The following is a 12521-nucleotide window of genomic DNA, read 5'->3' on the forward strand; positions in this document are numbered from 1 at the left end:
TAATTATTGTATTTTATTAAATTCCATCTGCAAATAACACAAAGGTCTTGTTGAAATCTAGTTTTAAGTTTATATAGTATTACATTGTGTAGATATAACATATTTAGCCAATTCCATATTGATTCACATTTATGGTGTTTTTTTCTTCTATGATAAACATATTACAGTTAGTAATCTTGTACATTTGTCATTTGTACATTTGCAAGAATATCTGTAGGATACATTCCTGGAAATTGAATTGCTGGGTTAAGGACTGTGATTTTGTAATTTTGCTAGATGTTGCCAAATTGCCTTCCACGTGGGCTTGTATGACGAAGATGGCTAGCACACCCTATTACCAAAGGTTAAGACATTTGCCAATATTAGAGATGAAACATAATTTGTCAGCATAGTCTCAATTTCAGCTTCCCTTATTTCAAGCTGTCTGAGCATCTTTTCTTATCTTCAGAAGCCATTTGTGGACTTTTCTCTTTCTCTCTCTCTCTCTCTTTTTTTTTTTTAATTGAGACAGAGTCTCCCTCTGTTGCCCAGGCTGGAGCTCAGTAGTGTGATCTCGGCTCATTGCAACCTCCACCTCGCAGATTGAAGCGATTCTCGTGCCTCAGCCTCCCGAGTAGCTGGTATTACAGGCATGTGCCCCCATGCCCAGATAATTTTTGTATTTTTAGTAGAGACGGGGTTTCGCCATGTCTGCCAGGCTGGTCTCAAACTCCTGATCTCAAGCAATCTGCCCACCTCAACCTCCCAAAGTGCTGAAATTACAGACATGATCCACGGCATCTGGCCTGTGTGCTTTTTCTTGTGAATTGTCTATAATATGAGAAAATACATAGGTTTTTCTTCAAACGTCTTTTTCAAAATGCTTTGCAATAGGGATTTTACAATCAATGAGAAAATAGAGACAGATTGTCTTTTTTTTTTCAAAAATGCTTGTTTAGCAAGTTTTCAGATACATAGTAAATATACAAAAGCCATTTGTATTCTTATATACTAGGAATCGAAATATTTTAGATTCTTCTAAAATAAAAAAATATCATTTACAATAGCACACACACGAATATGATGTACTTAAATGTAAACCTAACAAAATCTGTGCAGGATATATATTCTGACAACTATAAGACAGGTGAAAAATTAAAGAAGACGTAAGTGGAAAAGATATACCATGTTCCTGAATTTAAAAATTCAATGTTGTTAAGATTTAATCTATAGATTTAATGGAATTCCAATTAAAATCCCAGAAAACTGTTTTGAAAATATCAATAAGATGATCTTAAAACTTATATGGAAGGGCAAATGGACTACAATAAACAAAACTATTCAGAAAAAGAACAAAATTGAAGGACTCATTCTACATGATTTTAAGACAATATAAAGCTGTAGTAATCAAGACAGAATGATATTGGTGGGAAGATAGACCCATAGACCAGTGGAACAGAAGACAGAGCACAGAAATAGATCTACAAATATTTAGTCAACAACATTTTTTTTAAACATGCTAATTAAATTCAATGGAAAAATGATGTTCTTTTCACCAAATGGTACTAAAATAAGACTGTCTATGTTCAAAACGCATGTTCAAAACCAACAAAATAAAAGAAGGCATATTGAAGAATACATACCTTATATCTCATATAAAAATTAATTCAAAATGGATCAAAGACATAAAAGTAAAAAGTGAAACTATGAAATTCTATAAGTAAACATAGAAAATCAGCAGGACTTGGGTTTGGCAATAACATTTTAGATACAACAACAAAAGCACAATCCATGAAAGAGAAAAAACTGTTTAGTTGGACTTAAAATTAAAAACTTTTGCTCTTTGAAAGACACTGTTAAGAGAATGAAAAGACTAGCTACAGACTGGAAGAAATATTTATAAATCACATGTCTGATGAAAGCCTTGTATTCAGAATATATAAAGAACTCTTAAAATTTTACCATAAGCAAACATATGACCCAATTAAAAAATGGGCAACTGATTTAAGTAGACGCTTCATCATATAAGAAATCCAAATGACACGTGAGGATATGAAAAGATGATCAATATCATTGTCACCAGGGAAGTATAAATTAAAACCACAATTAGATATCACTTCTCACTGATTAGAATTGCTAAAATCAATCAGATGACACCAAATGATGATGAAGACAGAGAACCATAAGAACTCCCATTTATCACTGGTGGGAATGCAAAGTGGTACAGTCACTTTGGAAAAGAGTTTGGCAGTTTCTTACAAAGTTAAACACAGACTTATATAAATCAACAATCACACTCCTAGGTATTTAATCAAGTGAATCAGAAACTTACATTCACACAAAAACATGCTAACCTATGTTTATAGCAACTTTATTCATAATCACTAAAAAATGGAAGCAACCAAGATGACCTTCAACAGGCAAATATATTTAAAAACCGTGATCTATCCATACAATGGAATACTACTCAGCAATGAAAGGAATGAGCTATTTGATTCCCGCAACAATGTGGATGAATCTTAAATGCATTTTGCTAAATAAAAGAAGCCAGACCCAGAAGACTACATGTTATGTAATTCCAGGCATATGACATTATGGAAAAGGCAAAACTATGGGGATGGAAAACAGTTCAGTGATTGTCAAAGATTAGAGGAGAAATTGGCTACACAGGGACAACACATGTTCTATTTTAGGTTATTGGAACTGTTGTCTATGGTACTGGGGTAGTCGATATATGGCTTCATGAATTTGTCAAAACCCATAGGCCCATACACCACAAAGGGGGAGCTTCACTGTATGCTAATTTAAAAAATCATCCAGAATGTTGAGGAATACCAGGATAGAATTTAATCTGCGACAAAAAGACCTAACTCTATTACAAATGTATGACATACATTTGCTGAGGGAGTGTGAAAAGAGTCATTGATCTAGGTAACTTTGGAAAACAGTGTTTTGACTGGATATTTAAAGTCTAAAGACAAAACAATCTGTATGTAAACACTGTACTCCAGTTGGTGAATTTCTTTCTCACAGGGGCAAATGTTAGCAATTCTTTTTTTTTTTTTTTTTTTTTGAGACAGAGTCTCCATCTGTCACTCAGGCTGGAGTCCAGTGGTGTGATCTCGGCTCACTGCACCCTCCGCCTCCCGGGTTCAAGAGATTCTCCTGCCTCAGCCTCCCGAGTAGCTGAGATTACAGGCATGCACTCCCACACCCAGCTAATTTTTGTGTTTTTAGTTAGAGATGGGGTTTTGTCATGTTGCCCGGGCTGGTCTTGAACTCCTGACCTCAGGTGATCCACCCGCCTCGGCCTCCCAAAGTGCTGGGATTACAGGCATGAACCACCATGCCCAGCCGGTGTCAGCAGTTCTGAAACTACTTTACATGTAAACAAATGAAGAAAAACATTGCAGATGATGGGAGCCAGATTTCACATTGTCAGAGAGAGAAGTTAAAAATAAGCAAAAGAGAAAGACTAGAATTGAACTCTGTGATACTGGATTAGAGTGGGAGACATGAATATAAACCTGTCCATCTACCTAGAAATGATGGCACTCCAGTAGCAATAAGCATTCTCAACACACAGACTTGCTTCTAATATTTCATTCTCCAGTAAAAGAAACCAGTACTCTTTAGAAAATAGGCTGATTGGCCAGGCACGGTGGCTCATGCCTGTAATCTCAGCACTTTGGGAGGCCAAGGCAGGTGGATCACAAGGTCAGGAGATCGAGACCATCCTGGCCAACATAGTGAAACCCCCATCTCTACTAAAAATACAAAAAATTAGCTGGGCATGGTGGGGCACACCTGTAGTCCCAGCTACTCAGGAGGCTGAGGCAGGAGAATCGCTTGAACCCAGGAGGTGGAGGCTGCAGTGAGGCGAGACTGCACCACTGCACTCCAGCCTGGGCGACAGAGCAAGACTCTGTCTCAAAAGAAAAAGAAAATAGGCTGATTTTAGGACTGGGTCAGGGAAAATGCAAAATAAGTGTGCAGTATCTTGTTGGTCCAAGAAAATAAGGAAATGCTGCAGTTAGGGGAGGTGCATACCAAAGAAACACAGGAACCAAACTGAGAAAATTCCCAATGGCCAAAACTGGGACAATCACACAACAAAATACATAATGATAGCACTGGATTCTAACTCAGAGAATAAAATAAATATATATGAGGACATACTGATATAAATAAATGATTGAATAAATATCTGAGGACAAGAAACAAGTCTGTCTCACAGAAGAATTCTAAGTAATCTGTGTAAGCTTAATTCTCCTCCCTTTGAGTAGGGGCTGGACTGACTGACTTGCTTCCCACAGATAGAAGGCAGAAAGGGGAAAATGGTGACTTTCTGGTGAAGAAACCCAGCGGACTCTATCTTGGCCAAGTGATCCAGGTTAACCTCACCAGGGATGAGTCATGTTAGGTCCCCTGACGGGATGTGACGAGAAAGGCACTTCACCTCTGTGGTTTTCTTTCCCCAAAATCCATAACCCCACTCGAATCATGAGAAAACATTAATAAAACCTCAAAGGATGGACATCCACAAAATACCTGACGGCTGCTCTTCAAGTATGTCAAAGTCAAGAAAAGCAAGGCTGAGAAAACGCTAGACTGGAAGAAAGCAAGGAAGTGTGAGAACTAAAAGCAATGTGGTGTCCTGGATTGGATCCTGGGATAGAAAAACGACAATATTAGAAAAAAGAGTGAAAGCTGAATAAAGCCTGCAGTTAATATATTGCACCAATGTTAATTTCTTGGTTTTGACAAATGTGCTGTGGATGTGTAAGAAGTTCATGTTAGGGAAGTTGGGAAAAGGGTATGTGGGACTCTAGACTCCGCACGACTTTTCTATAAATCTAAAATGGTTCCAAAGTAAGTTTAAAAATCTGTTAGCTAGCATACTGTTGATAGCCACTTATCACAGAAAAGGTGAGCAGATTTGGAATGCTTGATAATTGTAAAATAAAAGTGATTAACCTCTACAGTGGCCAATGATTCTATGTTGCCAATGAGAAATCCAGCATACAGGTGCCGCAAAAGGTCTTCAAAGTCGCTCCTTTTCTCATGATAAATTATGTGAGGGTTCTATTGTTTAAAGGTCTCATTTTAATCAAATTAACTGTATTAATTTCACTCTACTGATACAGTCTGATCCTACTTACTTTTCATATAAAATGGGACCACACTGGTGATATCATGTGCCGTCTAAATGGCCACATATTGCAGTAAACTAAAAGGAGCAAATGGATACATCATTCTCCATCCTCTTATCTGGGGGCCATACAAAGTAAGTTGAAGACACAAGAGCCAAACAACACAGGGGTAAAAGTTCAAGCTCCTAAGCTGACTTACACATTTACCTACATGGAGTAACCAGCCACAAAGCTGAGACCACGCAGAAACACGAAGCAAACCAAACATAGACTTGGTCAGCTCAGTGGTGATGATGGCAGCAGAGGTTTTAAATGTGTGCACTGTTTTTATTTATTTGTTTATTTTAAAACTTGCAGTAAAATAGACATTACATAAAATGTACTGTTTTAACCATTTTAAAGTTTACAGTGAGAGTCATTAAGTACATTCACAGCACACATCCATCTGTTCTCTCTAGTTCCATAACTTTTTCATCTCCCCAAAAGGAAACTCTGTTCCCATTAATTAACTTCCCATTTCCCCTTTTCCCAGCCCTGGTACCCACCAATCTGTGTTCTGTCTCTGTGGATTTACCTGTTCTGGATATTTCCTATAACTGAGTCTACAATGTTTTTACCAGTGTTTTTCAAAGTATAGTTCTCACCACCAGCCTGGGAACCTCACCTGAAAAATGTGTTAAAATAAAATTTTCTTGATCTCAGTCAAGGTCTGCAGAATCAGAATTAGGGGAGTGGTGGCCTCTAGGAGTCTGACATTTGACATGCTCCCAGGTGATCCTAATGCCCACTAAAGTGTGAGAAAATCTGAAATAGCTAGTCCTCTCCATCTTCTATTAACCTTGACACTGTGGATGGCCGCTTTCCTGTGGGCTCAGCTGACCAACTTGACAAATGAATTTACGATTGGGAATTAATCACTGAGATTGACTCAATGTGTAACTTTTCCCAAAAGAATGGCAATATGAATTGAGACAGCTTCAAATACAGTTTTCAGACTGAAAGTTTTAGTTCTTCAGTGACTAAAAGCCCCATGATGTTACCTTAGGACTGAGCCCCCTGTTCCCCAAACCCTGCACCAGGAGGTCTGAGCCACCTTAGGGAATGGACAGACCCACTCCTAATCCCCAGAGCAATCTGACTTCTTCTCCACCTCCACTTTTTGTGGGTGTAGGAGCTGTGGGAGGAGCTTGAATATTTGGGCTCTGAATAATAATTGGTTTCAAATTTGTTAGAAAACAAAAAGTCACTGCCTTAACTCAAATCAATGAACTCCTACTAGTCAGATTTCTGGCACTGTTATAGACGAGTGCAGGAGTCATTATGCCATTAGGGTGACAGATAGGTCTGAGTCTAAGACTACTCTAGGGAACTTTGGGGATTGTAGGACATGCTCTAAGTTTCAGGGGTTCCCACAGGTAATGCATCTCTAAGTCAAGTCCATTGGGTAAGTCTGGTCCCTAACTCCTGAGCTCAAGTGATCCTCCTGCCTCAGCCACCCAAGTAACCAAGACTGCAGTCACACACCACCACACCTAATTTTTAAAAATATTTTTTTAGAGATGAGGTCTCACTATGATAGTGGTCTCAAACTCCTGGGCTCAAGCGATCCCCCTGCCTCAGTCTCCTGAATTACTGGAATTATGGGCATGCACCACCCAGCTCCTCTTTCCCATTTCTATTTTTTCTGTGATCCCCTTGCTCATTTTTAAAACATTTTTGTCTTTAGGTTTTTAGCCTGGTTTTATCTTCTTGCTCTACCTACCCTATCCCTGCTTATCTTCTTGGCTTCTTCATCCCCAAATTTATCTCTGGCTGAGGTTTCTCTCCTGAGGTTCAGGCCAACATACACAACTGCCAGGATATCCCCACGTGGGGGCTGGCAATAAACAGATGTATGTAAAAGACACAAGGAATAATGGTCCCATGCTTAGTGAAGGAGAGGGGAAAGAAAAGAGAAAGAAAAACATCAAACATTTCTCCAATGTTTCAAGCCTCAGCACCACCAATCCAAGAGAAAACCCAAGACAGAAACAAGAAGGAATATGAGTTTCATTTCAGCCGTAGTGAATTTTATGTAAAGGTGAGCCTTGAAGGCAAAATTTTTCAGGACTCTTTTAGAGTTGTTCTAAGATTCAGGACAGATAGCAAGACACTAAAAAAACGAACCAAGGAGGTGACATTCCTAACCAACAATTTGGCCTACGTGTTCTGTTCTGTATACTATTATCCTTACATCCCTGGAAAACAGAGCCAAATCCTTTCTTAGGTTTCAGACATACCTGACTGCCCTTTTCCCTGTGGGTCCGTCTTCTAGTGTTAATTATCTATATGATCAGCTAGCTCATAAAAGGACTACCTATGGCAATATTCTTAAAACCTGAAGTTTGGGATGACCTGCGAGCAAGCCCAGTATGTAGGAAGGAATTGAAATGAAGGACCCCTTGGAGGCGTGATGGAGAAGCCGTCACATGTTGCTGTCAGTAACATGCCTACAGCAGGCAGCCCCAGGGACAGACAACAGATGAGAGAAAAAAACAGATTTAGGCCATTGACTTTTCTCCATCCTGTTGACGTTCCTTCACCATCAGTAGTGAAGAGAAGAAAAATGCTGCTTGCAGAACTCACATTCTCTGAACAGGTGACTCACGAGCACAATGACTCATGGCTTATGTAGGGCTGCTTGGGTCCAAGTGTATCAGGTGTCTGTGGCTGCAGTTCAGGAGCTAGTAGAGACAGAAGTCATATAGCATTGCCACCTCCGCCCTCAGCTCCGTTGTCCCTGGCTGAGCTGAGGTTCCAAAACAACCCCCACCCTCTCCAGGTACTGCTTCTCCTTGCCTCCGTTGATATGCACAGGAGCTTTGGTACGCAGTCAAGGGAGAACTTATTTTATTTTATTTTTTGTTAGAGAAAGGGTCTCACTATGTTGCCCAGGCTGGACTCAAACTCCTGGGTCTAAGGGACCCTCCTGCCTCAGCCTCCCAAGTGGCTAGGACTACAGGCACATGTTCACATAGTTGCAGTGTTTATGTACAAAATTTTTGCTAAGATACGTTATTGCATCAGTTTTATACAGACCTATTAGTTTTTTTATGACTCTCTCACTTTTATAACTGTCAATGTTTTAGCTTATAATACGGGCAACTGAAACTGCAAAAGCCCTTTTATTTAGCTGACAATAAAGCCTCTTAGTTTGGATTCCCTGGGTTTCGATTCCATGGTCCACAGTCATTTTATTCAACGGGTTCTTCTTGAGGGCACGGGGTGGAAAGTTCTGGACCTGCCTGGGGAGGTCAAGGTGAGAATGACAGATAAGGAACTGAAGAGAGAAAGCAGCAATGCAAAATCACGGGCTTTCCCAGAGTATTTGACATTTCATGCACATAAATACATTTCACTTCATGTACATTAAAAGAAAAGGCCAGGCCGGGCATGGTGGTTCACGGCTGTAACACCAGCACTTTGGGATGCCAAGGCAGGTGGATCAGGAGTTTGAGACCAGCCTGGCCAACATGGTGAAACCTCGTCTCCACTAAAAATACGAAAAATTAGCTGGGTGTGGTGGTGCACACCTTTAATCCCAGCTACATGGGAAGCTGAGGTAGGAGAACTGCTTGAACCCAGGAGGCAGAGGTTGCAGTGAGCTGAGATCGCGCCACTGCACTCCAGCCTAGGTAACAGAGCAAGACTCCATCTCCAAAAAATAAAAATAAAAATGAAAAAAAAAATGAAAAGGCCAGTGAGCATGTGAAACATTATTCTTTTATTTGTTTATTGCTAAAAGCTAAGTCCATGTGGGCAGGGAGTTTGTCTCTGTATCCACAGCCCCAGGACGAGGCTTGGCATATTAGATGCTTTATAAATATTTGTTGAGTGAATAAATGAAATAATTTTCTAACATTTAATTTATTGCATATCTTGGAGATATTAAAGCTACTTTAAACAGAAATTACTTGCTTCACAATTTGCAGTTGCAAAAATGTGGAAGCAACCCAAATATCCATCAATCAATGAATGATAAAGAAACTGTGGTGTATATATATGATGGAATACTACTCAGCCATAGAAAGGAATGATTTAATGGCATTCGCAGCAACCTGGATGGGATTGGAGACTATTATTCTAAGTGAAGTAACCCAGGAATGGAAAACCAAACATCGTATGTTCTCACTTAATGGGGAAGCTAAGCTATGAGGGTGCAAATGCATAAGAATGACACAATGGACTTTGGGGGCTCGGGGAAAAGGGTGAGAAGGGGGTGAGGGATAAAATCAGGTTCAGTGTATATTGTTCGGGTGATGGGTGCACCAAAATCTCACAAATCACCACTGAAGAACTTACTCATGTAACCAAATACCATCTGTTCCCCAAAAACCTGTGGGGAAAAAAAACTTCCTAGCTTCAGGTTGTCTATTTGTAAGAGTGTTTTGTAAAACTGGCTTTGGGAAGCGCATCAATTCTTTTCTGCCACCAGGGGGAGACAGAGTGCATTCAGGAATCAAGTTTTTAAGGAGCTATTTTTCAGAGTGGTTAGTACTTCAGCTGATACTCTTAGATGTGAATAACTGTGACTAAGTCAAATCAGCACTGCAGGATGAGGTTTAAAACTATATCAGCATATCTTAAGTTTAACACAAGGTAAGCATGTGTCCAGGTTAAAAATAACATCCATAAATACAGCTTGATAATGTGCTTAAAAATAAAGTATTATATAAATAGGTTGCAAATGACGATTGAGTCTTTCCTCATTTTACGATCACTTTCTGATGCCCAATTAAATACCATATGTGATCTAATAGCCAAAGGCTATTAACACAGGAAAAGATCTGATAAAAATCTATCATTTTGTCCGTGTAGTTGACGCTGCCGTTTTAACATCAAGGGGGAAATGCAAAGGTCCTAGTTCTGATGCATAGACAGTGACTAAATATATTCCATCATGGCTGAGTGTCAGGGGGTGGCACAGTACAATCAAGCATGTGAGTAGCTCTTTTGTGCTGGGAACCTGTTGGGCAGACTTACTTAACATGAGAGTGCCTATGGGATGGGAGGTCTAGTAATATATTATTAAGGAGGGAGTCCCAGGGACTGGAAGGGAGGAATTTTCCTTACAACATTATATTTAATGAGAACAAACTTAATATTATTCTGGTAGACATTGCCAATTATGTGGGAAATTAATGTATTCTTTTTTTATTATCTTCAGTTTGCAGTTCCTGAGGTCTTGAGGTTTGGCCATATAAGAACATCCAGGTAGATCCAGGTCTCTCTGCAACTCCAGACCCCCTGTTGCAGGAATCTTGACTGACAGAGCTTGCTGCGAGGATCGGTAGCCAGCAGCTAAATTGTCTCACCTCCTTTTCTTTTCTTGCCTGGTCTCTTGGTGGAAGTTCCCATTAGGGCGCAAACAGCCCCAAACCGGCAGCTGAAGAGGAAAGGGGGAATACGGTGGTGCTTCAGTGCCATATAACTTGGCCTTAAGCAGTAGGAAATTAGCTGCTTGTCATTAAAATAAACAAATGACAGCCTGTTCAGTGGCTACACGCTGCAGGGGACATGCAAGGGGACTGGTGAAGTCCCACAGTTTCTGGGGATTACAGTGGGCCCAGAGCCTCTCACCTCCCCTCCAGAGTCCTGCCACACTGTTGGCCAGCTGTGGATCCTCTCCTCCTTTGCCTAAGTTGGAGGACACAAAGGTGAATGCAAGCTGAGTGGTTCAGTGTCGAGGCTGTGCAGGCGATGATGTGATAGGGCAGCATGGGGTTGATGCTACTTTTTAAAACTGTTTCCCGGCCAGGCGCGGTGGTTCACACCTATAATCCCAGAACTTCGGGAGGCCAAGGCAGGCAGATCACCTGAGGTCAGGAGTTCGAGAGGAAACTGGCCAACATGGTGAAACTCTGTCTCTACTAAAAATGCAAAAATTAGCCGGGTATGGTGGCTGGTGCCTGTAATCTCGGCTACTCGGGAGGTTGAGGCAGGAGAATTGCTTGAACCCATGAGGAGGAGGATGCAGTGAGCCAAAATCACGCCATTGCACTCCAGCCTGGGCGACAGAGCAAGACTCTGTCTCAAAATAAATAAATTAATTAATAAAACTCTGTTTCCCAGTGCTACTTTCCACAGAGCTGGAGGACAGGCTTTTGGTGTCGAGTGTCTCACATCCTTGTTTTTTCCCCTTTGGCCTGAATATTTAGACAGGAATTTCTGATAACCTCTTGTAAATCGAAAAGTAACTGAGGCATCTCAATCCACTTAAAGGTTTATTTTGCCAAGGTTGAGGATGCACCCGGGAAAAAGAGACTTAAGTCCCAGTGGGACCATCAGATCTCATGAGAACTCACTCACTATCATGAGAACTGCATGGGGGCAACCGCCCCCACGATCCAACCACCTCCTACCAGGTGCCTCCCTTGACATGTGGAGTTTACAACTCCAAATGAGATTCAGATGGGGACAGAGAGAGAAGCCAGGTCAGTAGGGAATGAGGCAAGTTGTCACATTCTTGTGAGGCTCTGATGACCACTTAGTGAATCTATGTTTTACTTGTGAAAACAAAGGAGGGGGAAGTCAATTACATATTTGTTTCTTGCATGGTATATCCTCATTTTACATAAGGTAAAGTAAGCCTGTGAGGTTACAGCTATCTCTTTGGGAGCAAAAGGAAGGCAGTTTTATGTGACTCAGTTCCTAAGCTTCACTTTCCCTTTGGCATAGTGAGTTTGGGGATCCCAAGGTTTTATTTTCCTTCCCCACTCTATCATAGAGAATTCCATAGGGACTATTTTGGGTTTTGTTTTGTTTTGTTTGGAGACAAAGTCTTGCTCTGTCGCCCAGGCTGGAGTGCAGTGGCACGATCCAGCTCACTGCAACCTCCCTCTCCTGAGTTTAAGCGATTCTTCTGCCTCAGCTTCCCAAGTAGCTAGGACTACAGGTACATGCCACCCCTGGCTAATTTTTGTATTTTTAGTAGAGACAGCGTTTCACCATGTTGGCCAGGCTGGTCTCCAACTCCTGACCTCAGGTGATCTGCCCACCTCAGCCTCCCAAAGTGCTGGGATTACAGGCGTGAGCCACTGTGTCCAACCCCCTAGAATGTAATTTGAATTGGTAAATGCTGGATTAGTGAAAACTAAAAATCAATCCGCTATTTATGTCCCTAACATAATAGCCCTTAATAGGCAACCATTTTTCATAAGTCTTGTTTCAGACATCCCAGACTCCATTTCCCAGAGAAGCAGAGAATGAATGGGTGCTGTATGTTCACTGCTGGGTGCCCGAGAAACTGCACAGGAACTATTTCAACATGAAGAGAGTCCGCACTGGACACCGGTGCAAAGGGCAGAGTGAAGGGATGAAGCGTCAGATGCGTCTCTGTTTGCCACCGGC

This window comes from Pongo pygmaeus, chromosome 8, assembly GCF_028885625.2.
Source record: "Pongo pygmaeus isolate AG05252 chromosome 8, NHGRI_mPonPyg2-v2.0_pri, whole genome shotgun sequence".
NCBI classification, from domain to species: Eukaryota; Metazoa; Chordata; class Mammalia; order Primates; family Hominidae; genus Pongo; species Pongo pygmaeus.